Source organism: Eleginops maclovinus, chromosome 20 (assembly GCF_036324505.1).
Source record: "Eleginops maclovinus isolate JMC-PN-2008 ecotype Puerto Natales chromosome 20, JC_Emac_rtc_rv5, whole genome shotgun sequence".
In the NCBI taxonomy this organism is placed as follows: domain Eukaryota; kingdom Metazoa; phylum Chordata; class Actinopteri; order Perciformes; family Eleginopidae; genus Eleginops; species Eleginops maclovinus.
The window spans coordinates 25,605,808-25,622,251 of record NC_086368.1 but is presented as its reverse complement, the minus strand read 5'-3'; the positions used below and the strand labels follow the sequence as shown (position 1 = coordinate 25,622,251).

At 41.8% G+C, this 16,444-nt stretch overlaps 1 protein-coding gene across 1 annotated transcript in view; it reads right to left on the bottom strand.

Annotated features, from left to right (window-relative positions):
* LOC134883214 (caM kinase-like vesicle-associated protein) overlaps window positions 1-14,848 on the bottom strand; it is a 40,531-nt gene extending 25,683 nt beyond the window's left edge. Inside the window, exon 1 of the mRNA XM_063911483.1 lies at window positions 14,615-14,848. The gene's annotated coding sequence lies outside the window, so the exon portion shown is untranslated. The remainder of the gene's footprint in view (window positions 1-14,614) is intronic.
* Window positions 14,849-16,444: the final 1,596 nt, after the last annotated feature.

Below are 16,444 nucleotides of genomic sequence, written 5' to 3'. Positions count from 1 at the left end.
TCCTGGCAAAGAAACCCAGTTCTCTAGTGCATGAACAAAAACCACATTTTTTTCTTTATTGTACTCAACAAATGATTCCCACCTTCCTCCTTGTACTCTCACACAGTCTGTGGTTTTTCCCCCTCCTCTGAAGTAAATAGATTGTGTGTAATGCGCTCATTAGCTTCCGCTGTATCTCTGCGCAGCACTGCATGCTGGCTCCATCTTTTATTCTCTCTACTCATTCAGTTTGAACAGCTCTATTCTCCACCGGGGAGCGGAGGATTCTTATATCATCATTTCACTGAACTGAAAATAGGAGGTTCAGAGCATGAAAATGCCTTTGACAGAAGAGGGGGGTGGGAGGGGGTGGGGGGGATTGAGGCTGCCACTGCTGCACCCGGAGCCTGATGTTTAAAACAAGGCAGATCTGGAGGGTTTTTTTTCTGAAGTCCAGCACAAATGCACTATGATAAATAGATTGCTCAAAGGCTATGCATGTGTGATGAAGATGCGGATATTTGCATGGTTTAGTTTCATTCTCTGTGATGTATTTTTTGCTAATGAAATAGCCTCAATCTGCAGGGGCTGTGCAAAGGCTGAACTTTTTATCCCAAAGAATTCAAAACATGCCATTCAAAAGATCAAATGATGCTAACATGTAAATATTAAATATCCATAAGAAGCCCAAATATAGAAGGACATTAGCATTTTTGTTTTGACCTTTCAGATGTTGTTGTAGGAAACCTCTGGTGCAGAAATGAAAGAGTTTTCACATGTTTGTAAGTTTTTAGGGACATTTTGTAATATGCAATGCAAATAAAATGTGATGAATGTATTCCACAATAACTGAATATGTATATGTTCTAGACATTTTAATATCACAAAAACAAATATTTGAGGCATTTTACTTACTTGAATCTGACAAATCCAATAAAACAGAGATGTTTCTTGCTTTTCAGATCTGGAAGTTGTGTGGGTTTATGGCCAGGCTACACCAAATAGCATTGTGAGGCAGAACAAAAGGACCTTTTGACTGTGTAAATGTAGTGAAATTACAACCGGGGGCCTTACAGGGTTAAAATAATGTCATTGTGGGAATACCAAATTGAAGTCAAGACAATAATATCAGACATGAAGCAAGTGATGTTCTCGGTGTAACTGCAATAACTATCTACAGTGGAGCCTAATGATATTCAGTTGAACCAGTGAGTCAGCAAAAACCTTGCTGCAGTGAAAGGTCTAACGTTGTTGTGCAAAGGCAGAAAAACTCCTGTGCTTGAAATCGACCCGGCTCACAAATCTATTGGAAACCAACTTTAAATCAACTCGGATAGAAACCAGTAAGGAGCTAATGATTCAATCTTGCACACTGGCCGGCTTGTTGTTCAGAAGTTAACCAGTTTTAGATTTCATTCGCTCTCCATCCAAGTCCAATCATTAATGCCATCCGCATGTTCATTTAAATTCTCTTTCATTCTGAGGGAGAAAATACAACTCAACAGCATGGAGAGGCTACACGGCCAGGGCACCATGCCGCTGCTTGTTAGAAGTGTGTTATGAGGTTCTTGGAGAAGATAGAAAGTGACGGGTTGGACCGCTGCAGAGCTGTTGTTGTCGAAGGGCTTGGTGTGAAATCAAAGACAAGTTTCTCTCTTATGCATGCTGCTTTGGAGAGGAGCCTAGAAAACGGAACAATGATATCGAATCCGTTCGTGTTAGTTGGTGTGATGCTTGTCTCAACTCTTTCTGCTGTTCAATTTTGTGCTGCAGCTCTGTTAAAGGGACAATCTACCACCTTTTTGTCCAATCCGTTGATGTGTTGATTGTAAAGGTGGTCAATTGAAGCAGAGAGGCCTATATTTTTTAGTGTTTCTCCTGGTGGTGCCTTCATGTACCAGGATGCATTGTGCTCAAATCGCGTCTATAATTGGCATCAGCTAAATATATAATGACAACGCATTACAGCTTCAGTGCTTCCATTTCAACCTTTCACAAAGACTCAAACTAAAACAACCTCATTGTTGTAAAAGAGGGCAACTTAATAAAATAGCATGTTGTTTGGTTACAAAAATACTCAGTCGGTTGTCTTTTCCAGTTTTGTCTTCAGGACGCTTTTTTCTAAAGCTCAATACTGTGGGCAATCCCCACAGGAGCCAATTGGGGTGACGTGTCTGGCCCAGGGACACAACGACATGCTGACTGCAGTGGGGATTGAACCAGTGCTCCCCTGATCCGAAGATTTGCGCACTAACCCACTGTGCCACACCCTCTTTACGAAAATGAAACATTTGGTTCTTCCTGGTCCATAACAATTTATGCCGTCTTATTTTACATTTTGGATTTTAGCAGTTTGAAACTAAGCTTGTTTCCAACACAAGCCAAGATATCATGGTTCAAGTTCTGGTTTTAAAGGTGGCATCTGAAGCATGTCTTCTAGCTACACAGAAAAATCAAAGCTGACGTAGGCTCTAAAGAATCTGAAGCCTAAATGTTGGAATGAGATATTACACTTTGCACCTTACGGACGTTTAGAATATGTTCTTTATTCATCTATTCTTCCAGTATCTTAACCATTTTCAATAACAAAAAGACCTTACATTTTTACAGTTTGAGCTGTGTATTGTGTACGTGTGCACATGTGTACTCCAGTCTACTACAGTATACTGCTGTTATATTGCCTCTGGCTGCACCTGTTGTTGGTGAATTGTTATTTCTTCACATCCAGGGAAATCTCTTCCAGATTTAATGGAATGATCAGTCAGACGTTGATGCCTTGTTGTACTAATCACCAAACGGGGGATCGCAAACATTGTGGATCAATATAAATCATTCAATAGCTTTCATAGGATAGCGGGATCACATCGTTTCAGTCCACTGTTTTGGTTTAATGAACCAAGTCATTTGTTTTTTAATCGTTGTATAGGTTTGACTGGATTGCCACTATCAAATCTTGAGAGTAAAACATTGTTCTGCTGCTACATAATACATTAAAGAGCATGACCACTGTTGTCTAGAAGAATGAGGCAGAAATATCTCAGCACCAGTCAATGATATTTAGATGACAGTGAAAGTGAGTGGGCATGCTTAAACTACGCTCCGCATTGTTCACTGTGTGCAACGAAACAATGCAGACCAATGACATACACTAGAAAGTAATCTTTAAAAGTCAGAGTCAGGGACTTAAATGTGCAAAAGTGTAAAAACGAGACAGAAAAGCTTGACTCGAATAACCAGACCATTTATGCAGTTAGAAATCAAATTAAGTTTCCTGCTAGATTGTTTTGGTGTGAGCTGCAAAATGTTGGAGATTTCAGGCAGAAGAAGGGTGCACGCTTTGTACGGGTATTTCTTAACTCGTCATGCGCCACTGAGCAACTTTTATTGGAATGAAAGGGGTCCCATATCCAAAGCTGAGGGTACCATCTAGTTCCAGTCTATAAGATATGTGTATGGCTGAAATGTCCAAAACTCAGACCAAAACCAATGGAGTATCACTGCATTTATTTTTCCTTTTCTCTTGTGCAATGGTTTCTATTAAAGGAAGTGTGCTATATCCTGGGGGCTGATCAGAACTGTAGTGTAGCCAAAGATGTGTCATATCCGTCTAACATACAGTACCTTGATCTGACAGCCACACTCTCCCATGACACAACTGTGAGTAAATGAACACTTCACAGTTTCCAGTAGGTGGTTACTCTGTGTTTCTGCCTGGGGGGTTGGGGTGGACAATATAGATGTACATTATACATGTGAGGATCTTTTTACTCGTACAAAATACTGTGTAGGATTAAAATGAACGAGTAAAACAGGAGAGTTAGCAGTTCAGCTTCAACTGAAATATGTCGTATGCAAATGAGCCAACAGTAAATCGCCACAAAGTCATTCATTAGATAAGATATAACTGGACGGACGCTCCACAGAAAAGCTACCGGCTTAAATATTCAGGATGTTTGCAGAGGACTTTAAAACACTGTCGTACCCTGATGACTTCAGACTTGTGCAGTGAGAGCAGTTTCATTTACCGGTTGTGTCATGTTTGAGAATAATAGGTCCCTTTGCTTCTTAAAGATGCAGAAAGGACAGGTCTTGCAGAAATAATAACCACTCCAGTGCAGAATTAAATTATCGGGAGTGTTTTTTTCTCTCTTTTAAAATAAAAAGGAGGTTACGGAGCTAGAGTTTCCACCTACAGAAGCTTAATACTGTAACGCAAGTCTGTTCTGAATTATCCTCCGCAGCCTCTTCATATTTACAAGCTATTCTCTCTGGGGGAGAAAAACCCAGCAGGATGAGCGATGCGTAATCTCGCTTGACAGAATGTTCATGAAAATTAGATTTGTGTCACTGCTGTGTGCTTTTGGTCGCTTAGCAAGAAAAGCCAGCCTGCACTGAATCTCAGGCTGCTTTACATATTACAGTAAAGAGGAGCAAATGGAGTTGGTGCTGTGTGCAGGTAAACGGGTGCTGGAGACAGTGCAGAGTTTGGAAAGTCACAACAGCAGACTGAATAACTGCAGTGGCGTTTAGAGCAAATACACGATAACAGTCTCTATGGTTACACGGGGGTCACACGTGTGAAGCGGCACAAGTGGACCGCTCTATCCATAAGAGGTGACAGATTCTTAGTGTGGAAAGGACTTCGCTGCTGGGACGACGCACTGTTGCTCCTCAAGCCAGGGTGAGTGCATGTGTTGCGGCCCACTGTAAGCACTGACAAATTGAGGGGAGGGGGATGAGCCGTCCCGCATATGGCGTCCATGATCCCGGTGGATTCACAGCACCGTTTTCCCACCAGTGCGCCCCACCTGCTCGTCATTGGAGCCAAGCTAACCCGCTGCTGACATTTCCTGTTGTACACGTGCAAACTCCAATTCCTCCAAGAAGACGTCATCTACTCAGCGTTTCAGCCAATGCTTAAATTGTTCTAGGCATTCATGCATGTTTCACACCCTCAGTGTGATCACATTTGTCCTTCTCAAAGGGAGAGACAGCATGGTCCAAACCATTCCCGGTTCTGTGGTGCGATCCAACTCATCTCTACTACACTTTTTGAGGAAAGAATGATTTCTGATATACTCATGAGGTGACAATTTGTATACTTCTTTTAAACAAATTCAGTCTTCTGGATAAAAGTCATATTTTGGACCTACCAGTCCACCCTGTTCTCCTCCCTACAGAGAACATATCAGCATATATCTCCTAAACCCTAATTCACCTGGCTTCTGGAGTACTTGCTCTGAGGGTCTATTTTCACTGATTGGTTTTCATTGGAAACCTGGTGCAACTTAAACCAAAGCTTAAGAGTCCTTGTGTGTTGGTATCAAACAGTGGATTCTGATGCCCTGTGACCAGGTTGGCATTTTCCCACAGAAAACACATCATATATTATTGAATGAAATATTTTATGAGGGTGCTCAGAAACAACAAGGTCCATTAAGCAGCTGAACTGGAGCTTACGATCGTATCACTTGAGATTTTCAGTAGATGGAGTTTGTCCAGTTATCATGGGTTTTTAGATGTTAAAATGTCCATATTAGGGACGACAATTTTGGTCTGTTTGTTCAGATGTTTGCCCACTAGTTGTTTGATATAACTCAACCACAATTGACGGGTACAAACAGTCATGGTCCTCAGAGTTTGAGTCTTACGGACGTTGGATACATCTGGTGCTTCCTCTGGTGCCACCATCAGGTTTTATAGTTTTGTTTGTGTTTGTCTCAACATCAATAATTGGCTTGACATGTATTTCAGTAAAGACATTCATGGTGTGTAGAGGATGAGTGCTTCGCCTGCGTGACAGAAATGCACAGCCTCTTATTCACTTGAATGGCAGCCAGTGCGTCTGCTGTTTCAAGTCATATGTGACATGTGGCACTGTTCTAGTTTTATCTTCATGACGACAATGTTCCTGGCAGAAATAACTTGTAAGTGCGCAGGCAGAATAAAGCCAGTCTGTATTGATTGACTCATTTACCTCCACGTCTACAGCGCGAATGTGTGCAGGGAGAATTGGAGTTGTAACACTGCAAGCTCCTGGGAACGGTCCTCTGATGCACGCTCGTCCTTTCTTGTAAATGAGTGTGGCTGGAAGACCCGGCTCACTACAAGAACCTACTATAAGCCGCTTCTCGTCGTCCCACGTGAATGGATAAAGCCCATCTCTGAGGAATCTTTTTACAGTCAATAGTAGTGGCAGTCTGTACCTAAATATACTTCCCTCTGTTTCCTTGCTGTGTCTGGGCGGTGATGCGGTTAATGTCATTTTGGTACGTTGGCATGCATCAGGAGACAGTAGAAAGAGAGAGTCAGTGGCGAGGGGCCAGGTGACTCAGAACATGTGACAGGGGGTCAGTGTGGTGGGAGGTGGCGAGATGAATGACTGAGGTGCGAATGCTTGTTGCTAATGGAGGCATCCACCCTCACCAAGCTCATTCCCTGAAGTATGTGATTATCTCATCCTCAGCCCTGTGTTCTGCCCTAAGCCTTTGAGCCCAGCATTTAAATATTCCTCTGAGAATTTAGGATTACAATGAAATCTTCCCACAGGCAGCGTGGTTAGTGCTACGGGCAACATCTACAGAGAGCATTTTATACACTGTTTTGATGTAAGGCAGCTTTTGCTTTATGTAAAAATCTGAAATGCTTCCTCTTCACACTCCACCGGCTAATCTGACCATTCTCTGCGCCTGTTGTTAGTTGCCTTGGTTACAAAGTCCTTCAGTGTGGCATCATAGTACAGTACTGTTTCTGCTCAATGCGGAGAAGAGCATCATTTGCTCTGGAGGAGGGTGCATGTTGTAAGCTGCACAAATCTAAATTTAGACGCTTTTTCCCCCCTCCTGTTCGTCTTTTGGAGGTCCAAGAGGTTTGTTTATGTCTTCAAACAGCGAGTGGAGATAAAACATTCATGCACATTACCGCACGGATCAGCGTTACTGTTGTGTCTTTCACGCAAGGGGAGTAGGAGCAGTTGTTTTTGAATGATTTTTATTGGATGAGCTCATTAGAGTCTACCACCTGTTCCCTCAGCCCTACTAATCTGTTGACAAAGATTTTTACAAAGTGGATCTCATTCAATGTGAAATTGCCGCATCTCGTTAAAGCACGTTTCAGTAATTAATGAATCACCTTCAGGCGAGAAACATCATCTTGTCGCTCGTTCTTGTAAACAGCATCCTCCCCAAATATCTTTGCTCAAAACACACACAAGGAAACACATAGTGAGAGTGTGCCCATGACTTAGCCCAGTTTACTGTACGACTGTGTTCATGACGGGATCTTTCCAGGCTACCAGAGGTGTGGGAAACCTTTATCAAAAAGCTCTCAACACATACCTCAGAGTTATCTAAAAGAGGACATATAGTGTTCATTTTCAGGTTCATATTTATATTTTGTGCCTGTAATGTGACATTTACTTTCCAAAAGGCTCTTTTCACCCTCTGTCTGAAACCAGAGTCCAGACTGTTATGATTGGTTAGCTGGCCGTCTCTGTTGTGATTGGTCAACCGCTTAGAGATGTCCCGCCCCTTAGCCTATCGCGTACAATGTTTTGTAGCGTTAGCCAATAGCAGCGTGAGTGTTACATAGTGATGTCACTTTGTTACAGAGGCTAGGAGTCCAATGGAGGCGTTCTCAGGCAGCTGTGCACTTCCTTATCAAAAATGCACCGTTTTTATATTGTTAATCAACCTCTACTGTTTTGGTGTGTGTTGCCTTATGTTTGGGATATCAGCGAAGAAGTGATCGCCCTCTCTCCAGTGTAATAGATCAACAAATGACAAATAAATGGCTTCTTAAATACTTCTTACATAAAATAGCTCCTAACCACATCTGTAGATTATCCTGAGTAACCAGGTCATGATTCCTTTAAAAAAATGTATGTATTTGATGCTTTCAGTTTCAAAAGCAGGTTTGCATCTCATATTGGACAAAAGCCGGACATCTTTAACCTGATATCTTCCAAACTGCAACTCACAGCAGAGCAAGTAAATGTATAAATAGCACTATAGGTAAGAGGAAGTCGGGGTAAACTATCCAATTTAAAACATCAACATGGCGTTAATCGATATTTCTCTATATGAACAGTGTGTGAGATGGAGATATCATTGGCTTTACCTGCTTTATATCTCATTTCAGTTTATTGTGAAGCTGTTCAGCTCTTTTGGTTTATTTTCACTGCTCTCAAAGTGCCAGTTTTCTCTGCAGCAGGCGGCTTTTTCTGAGAAAAAGCCTCTATAAACCCACTGTACACTACATGGTAAGCCCAAAACGGCAGACAGACACAGTAATCAACTAGCTGCTCCCACACCTCTGGTAGCCTGGAAAGATCCCATCATGAACACAGTCGTACAGTAAACTGTGCTAAGCCATGGGCATTAAGCAGCTCAAGAGGCAGATATTATCCTCAGAAGTTATCGCAGAGCGAAAACAACAAGAGGCAGAAGAGAGATAATACTAGAAACATGGCTCAAAAATAAATATGTTTTTCTGTATTACTGCTGGATGTGTAAAAAAGGAACTGCTTGCTAAGGAGTCCATCATATCAACTTAGAAGTTGGCGACTCATTGCAACAAGAGAAACCTTCACTGCAGTTTTAATGCCCGGTCTTACTGATGCAATAAAGACACTGGCAGACCTCCGTGAATGTTATTTGTTGTACACTTTAAACAGTAATAAAGTAAGTACTGTATTGTAGTGTATTGTGTTGTAATATACATTGTACTCTGAGTAATCAAGCCTGCAGGGCACATCTGATTAATCTGTGTTCTTTGGAAATAGAAAATGACTTGGTTTTGATGCGGACCTTTTTAGATTTCCTATTTAATGCATTCTCTCTGTACAGGAGTTGCCTGCTCTATTACCAAGCCTTTTCTCCCCTCTGATTTTGCCAGAAGCAGAAACTGCACTGATGTAGTCCTACCTTACAAAAATGATGAAGCCTTCAGGATTAAAAGCCATCTTAAGAACAGATCATGAAGCTTCTGTTCAACCCCTAACATGCTTCCCATCAAGGTGTCTAAAATAGTGCAGTGGTTTATTACTAAAGGCTGATGCCAGAGCGTCATTAAGTCGTGATTCAAGGGTCATCTCAAAGCTCTACCTGTGTCACTAAGGTGACAAACTGCCAGAGCATGAGGGAGTCGCAGCATCGATTGTATTCACGCTGGTTGTCTTCAAGGTCTGTCATGCAACTTTAATGAAAATAGATTTCCCCTGTCCTTCACCTGCACAACACGGAGTAGAGACCAGTACGGCGTGTAGAGAAGACCCTATTAAACAGGGCCGGAAATTCAATAACGCTTGAATCATGTCAAACACAACCTGGAGGCTTTCATTTCTATCTTCCTGCGTCTCATCTTCGGTAGCTGTGAGTGTTTGTTTGCACTGATTTTGGTTGGTAACAGAATATGCCAAATTTCAAAACATTTCATCAGTTGCAGAACCGAGTCGTTGCATAAAATGTCACCTGAGGAATCACCTTTCACACTGAAATATCACGGAGAATGCCATCTTATTTCTCCAGGACGCAGTCAACCAACACCACAGATCAATAATTATACCTTCTGTCCATCGCCTGCTTATCAAATCAAGCCCTGTTACCTCTACTACTGTGCAGGAAAAAAACTAAGCGAGCAGCCGGGGTGAAAAACTAAGTGTGGATGACAGCAATGCTCCACACAGGAGGCCCATTACCCCTAATGCACGGCGGGAATGGGAAGCATGTGCCGGATCGAGACCGTAGTAACGCCACAGCGCGCCTTTGCATTAGTGACTCGCTGGCGAATGAAAATGTCTACAGTGGCGGCATGAATCTATGTGAGGTGAAATATTAATTCACTTCCATTTAAAATTCCCCTTCAAATTCCTCTATGTGTGGATGCTAGGCGGGGTGGCTCTTTGAATCTGCGTGGTGCCAAGTAAGCTTTTCTCTAAAGACAAGGCCAGAAAACACTCCTTTTGTTTTTTATTAGCCGACGCTTCCACCGTCTTATGGACGACATTTTTTAATTGTTTCCTCCTCTGCCACTTGTCAGTACAACATAACTGCAGCTGTATGCTTCCTCTGATTCAAAACGTAATGACTTAAGACAGACTCAGTGTCTTCAACTTGTTCCCAGATGCCTGTAACAAGAAGAACAGAATAGCACAGATGATAAACGAAACAAAAACCTGAACAGGATATTTATTCATGTCCCCTTTTTCCATCTCCAACGCTTAAAGGCGAAACAAATTTGGCAAGTCTGCAAGGGATGTAGACAGATGTAGGTATATAATGTATAGCCATATGTAGCTGGTTAGTTTCTTAAGAATCAATACTTTTTTTACCCCAAAAGCTCCCACTGAACAGACCGCTGTGTGTAGCAAAAAATCAACGCTGAGTTATTTTACGTTCCGCAAATATCCGTAACGTACTTCGTAATGTCGCGTAGGCTACGTAGCATAACGTCCCTCCCCTTAGCATATCAAGTACAATGTGTTGGAGGGCTAGCCAATAGAAGCACGACTGTTACATGGTGATGTCACTATGCCTTAGCAGACCATTGACATGCACAAAAACCTGTATAACGCACTAAACTAAAGGGAGAACCCCAAGAAGCATAACAGGGCCCCTTTTAACTTTAACCTAATTGAACTGCAACCGTTAAGTTTAGACATGTTGATCTCCTGCCACAGATAAGGACTCTACTTTACACTACACTCATAGAGGAGGGTAATAACATACAGACTATGTGATGGTGTGGATTGGAAGACGTGCTGTGCAGGCACAAAGCAACAGTGATGCAATGATATACAAAAAGATGGCATGTCTTCTTCTGCCACAACGATTGTGAGTGCATTTTTTGAACACCTTTTCCTGAATTCTCCCTAAATCTGTTTGTACAGTTGACTGCACAACAGCTCAGTTTTTTTAAGCAGGATTTGTCTAGAGAACTGTTGACTGTACACCACCCAGGGGGGATTGGGGGGGATGGTGTGGCTACTACAGACATCACATGCATTTGGCATCTCCTTAAAGCCATCCACACTGAAAAATATTCATCATTATCTGTTATACGGTGTGTTTACTGATAAAAAAAGGGATCTGAGTGATGCCTTTGTAGCGAGGCAGTGACGTTAACCGACACTTATGATTTATAAGGAACCACTTTGAGAATGAATGAGCTCTCATAGCGAGGATGTTGACAACCAAGCAGAAATGTGTGCATGTGCTGTACATTAAGCATGCTCACTTTCAATGCATCCATCATCTCCGTCACCAATGGGAGCGTCTTCTCTTTCATTTTGAGATTAGCAGCTTAATGTCAGATGTTGCATGCACCGCTTCTTAACGGCTGCTGCTGCTACAGGTATGACTGCAGGATTTATTCACCGTAGACACCCCCCCCACACACACACACACACATTTTACTCTCACTCATGGCTTGGAGCACCATATTGATCCAGTTTAAATGGTGCACAAAAAATAACTCCAAGTGCTGCTGCAGTTTGTCTCTGTCTTCATGGTGTCACTTATTTTTTTGCTTGGCTGCTTGAGTCATGCGAGGACAGCGCCCGGCCTGGCTTTGATGAGTGGACAGCAGCAGCAGTAAACTATGGGGAGTCATCAAATTGAGACCATGAATAAAAAAATATCCCACCCTAAATCAGGGATAAGGGTTCTAGCCTTTACCTTATGTAGTGCTGAACGTCTACGGGATTTATTGTGTTTACAGTCTCTGCAAAAGCTCATATTTAAGGCATCACATTCATACTTTTGCATGACATCATAGTTATGAAACGGACTACATCTGCAGGCTGTTTGAGAATGAGCAAGCAATGTATCACGTTGTTTAGTCCCCTCCGTGCTTTGACTGAAAACAAAGACAGAAATATATAAAAATCTGTATTTATGAGGTTTAGGATAAGTCAATAAGTCAATACAGCAGCCAGCCTCTGCAGTATCCGCTCTCCCTTTTGATTCTCCGCTTCACAGCGAGGGACCAGTCCACACACTATACAGTCCTCATAAAAAGAGCCAGTTCTCTCTTATTAACTTTAGATCTAACCCTTACACACTTGAGGGATGTTGTCTCGGACGTAAGTCAATAAACTCCCTTCTCTTGTATAATACGGCTCCCTCACTCATACTCAAAGGGCTGCTGCTCTTATTTCTTCACAACATAGAAGACAATATAAAGAAATACCGTACTGGGAGAACCTCTGGCACTCCAATAATGGCAGTAGCAGCAGCAGTTCCTCCTCCTTATCACAATTCCTGTGCTTTTAGTGTCCAAATATGTATTTCACTCTCCACAGAGAAAATGACCCTACCTTCCCACAAAGACTGACACATAAAAGTTCAAATAAATCGCCTCGCTGCAGCCACAGTCGCTCCGCTTGTATAGAATTTCTTTGATAAATGAAAAGTGGACTATCTCAGATATTGGATAATCTCTCTGGCCCTCCGCATGATATCTGCACTGCACTATATACCAATTCATTGCTTAATACTGCAGCTCAGTGTGTGTTTTGATCAAGTACACAGCATATTTTTTTTATTTGAGAGGACACGTGAAGTTTGTCTGCGGCTCTTAACACAGCAGCATTAGCGGATGAGGACTCTCAAAGCTCCCATAAAAAATGTAATGAGAAGGAAAGTCACACACAAGCGAGAGGAGAAATATTAGTGTAATATCATAGAGACAAAGGGTACTAGAACATTTATTTTATCGTATTAAAAGAACCACAGGACCAGTTAATGCAGAAAGTAACAAAACAAGGGCTATCCTCGGCTTAAGACATTCTGAGATGACGAACAATCAACACATTTTGTCGACAGTTTGATAAAATATCTGTAAAACTTGGTTATTAATGCAAAAGCAACATTGTAAATGCTGTAGTATCCACATTTTTGTGGAAATAAGTCAGTTTGCGTGAAAAAACGTACTTATAGACGATAGAAATCTTTGTCAGCTGTGACCAAAATGACAAGTTTGACGAGTAATCAGCTTACAAAGGAGCAACCAAAATAAAAAGGTACATTTCTGCAGTGCTTCCAGAGAAAACATAGACTCTTACTGAATCCACAGCTACTGGATCTACTCCACTGTCCTCTGAGTAGTTTATTTCAGTTTATTCATCCCTGTTAATGAAATTACTCCCCCAGCATTCACACATTTCTACATCTGCAGTCACATTTTTGAAAACACTCCTCACATTTCTATACGGTGCCAGTAGCTCGCACACAGACTCCAGAGCAGATGCAACACAAAGTTCGAGCGGCGCTCCCCGGGGATCTAATTGTGTGCAAATTGCGAGGCTATGTGGTAATCTGCTGCGCTTTCCTGCTGCTGCTGCTGCTACGGGGCCACCTGGGGTCCACCGCGGGTCTGGACCCCTTCTGGGACTGAGCAAATCATTACATACAGCTCACTGGTGACCCCTGCAAGCATCCCTCATCTTAAACAGCCTGGAGGATGTGACATATGGACGAGTGGCATTTACCTATCGTAGAAATGCCTCCATGTTTGACTTTTTATCCTGGCTCAATGCAAAGGTAAAATACCTGCCCTTACATCTAAATAGCAGATTAATCATAATGAATGTCAAGAGGCAGATTGAGCTTTGATTATTCTAAGTCTTATTAAATCCTAGAAGGAAATGTCAGAGTGCTCTGTAATGCTCCTCTGAAGACGGCAGCAAGCCAGAGTTCAGAGAGATTAGTGTCAGTGTCTTACAGTAAAAACCGTATCTTCTCCCTGCATGCTGATGCGAGTTATTCATCATCTGAAGCATTTTCAGAATGCAAAGTACTGATTTTATTTTTGGCACATTTCCAAAAGGTGTATTCGTTTGAATGCCTCCAAAGCTCATCAGTGCATGTTGCATTTGCTGACCATTAACCTGGAAAGTCTCAGTGGGAATTACACATTTGACGAGAAGTTAAAGAGTATTCAATTTACATTTCCTGTTGGTTTATTGTCTTTATCTGCCACTGTTGGGAAGTAACAGCATGCCTGAGGTTTTTTTTTAAAGTCATGTTTAACCCCAGCCACTTCTTACAAGCAGCATAGACAATGCCATAAAACATTACTAACCTTTGACATGTGTTTTCAAAGTTGTTCCCTGTAGGAGGCTCCAGAACAGTCACTTAAAATGATCCTAGTATGTTAGAATATTGCTTCAAAGTGACTTCAGCTTCCCCACAGAGTTGCAGCATCAGCACTTATACGGGAGAGGAGGATGTTGTATAAACTTCTGGAATATTCCATGAGAGCTGAACGTAGGATGATTAGGGTCTGATGTGTCTATTCATTCATAATTCATACACACATTAATGCAACTGGAAAAGTTTGATCAAAAATCTTACAGTTGGTCTCGATTTCTTTCAAGGAGTGGACATCGTTTTGGCAAATATTTAGTATGCAAACAACGACGCAAATGGTGTCATTGAAAAATGTTTGGAGATCTAATGGAGGGCTGATTGACGCGATATTTCATCAAGCCATTCTTCTTTTCTCTGTGACATTATGTAACAAACTTACGGATAGAATAAAATGCATCCACAACGTGCTTTTTTTTAATAGTTGATCGCGTTTTGTGCGTTCCGAAATCAGATCGGCTATATTGAGAAAACACATCACAACTTACCTTGACACCAAATTGCGCCTCTGAACGTATAGGATCCAGGTACTGCGAAAGTCGGGTTGTTGTCCTCGGAGAACCCCCCCTTACTCCGCTAACACTAACCGCTCCTGTGAAGTTTAAAGCAGGTTAAAAGTACTTCTTCTTCTACATCAAATTCTTGCGCTCCTGCAGCCTGTAGTACTGTAACATCTGTTGTGCCTGTGCGCGTCGAGCTCTGCGCGAGGAGGAGGACAGGCGAGGGGGGAGGAGAGAGGGGGGGGGGGGGGTGTTTAGTGTCCAGAGCGCACAGCGGATACGACGCGCAGGAGGAGAGGGTCAGAGACATCCTGAGCGCGATCAGATCCACTGAAGGGACTGTTTTGTATCAGCGTGCGATAACTCTACACGCAGTGGAGGATGCACCTGTATTCACTTTACCAGCCATTTTAACCTGTGCAGAACAACCGAGTTTAAAGATGAATCTAAGTATTTTATTCACAGTAACTCAAATGGATGGAAGATGTGAGACACATAAATGACGATATGCTGAATTGATACATAGATCTTGCACTGATCATGATAATGTGCATATAGTTTCTTATTAACGCAATGTTGCTTTAAAAATGATGGGGGTCAAAAACATCCCTCCCTCCAAAACATCTATAAGCACTCCATAATTAAACATGCTCTGAAATTGGTTTGCTGCACCCACATTCTCCACTCTCTAGATTCAGTTTCCCAAGAGGCAAAACAGCTACAAACATGTCCTTTGAGCTTCTTAACTCCGGGTAATGTACTCTAGTGTGTCTCCATTGTCAGTAGGCGTGTCTCTGTGTGTGCTGTGCATTTAAATGCATACAGTTACAATGTAAAACCTAATCAGTAACTAATCTGAGTATCCAAATGTAAAAGTAATGTAACCTGATTACTTTCCGCTACTTTTCAATGACCTCAATATCAAATGCAATGCAAATAACTAAAAGAGAAATTAGGTATCAATAAAGCGTGTTGTACTAAGACAACAGAACAATGCAACCAAGAAGAAACCAACATATTTAGGATCAGTGTCCTCTGCTCAGAGGCTTTATTTATAGGAAAACCTGCCTTTCATTCAGCATGTTCAGTCTATACAACAACGATAAAACACATGAGCACATACTATAGTTTAAGGAAGCAGAAATAAAGTCTAAGCTGACAGGAAATGCTCTGTTTTGGTTTAATACACACAGTTAAGTTCACACACATAAAGGTTCACCTGCTGAATAAAAAAAAGAACAAATAAACCAAAGAAAGTGAAAAGCATAGAGCAAATTCAGGCAGTTGGCATACAGATTGGCACTTAAAGTATTAGCCTACAGAACAGCAAAGCTTACAAAGAAGAAATACACTCTGCTCCTTTTTCTACAAACACTATATGCTGTTTTTGTATTATTTTGTAACCTTGTAATTCTAAAAGTAATCCCACGTTTTTAGGAATGTGACAGGTATATGATTACTTATTTTTTCATGTAGCTGTAAGGAATACAGGTACCTTTTGTGTGCCTTCTGGAACTATATGACTAAGTCCAAATATATATCTCTTACTGGGAAATAATGTATACATCATATCGTACCATATTATTAGCCTGGCTGCAGTTATAAAGACTCTTTTAAAGCAGCCCTGCATGTTGAGCATGAGCAGCTCGACACGGGCCTGGCAGACAACTGAAACTGCACAGCGGTGGTTCCCTCCTGAGGGCCAGCTGGTGCAGGGTAAAGCAAAAGAAATCAAAGTACCAGTGCTCACCAGGATACTGGGATACACACTATTTTATTAATAGACTTCATCGAAAACAAGAAGAGAGAAGGACTACG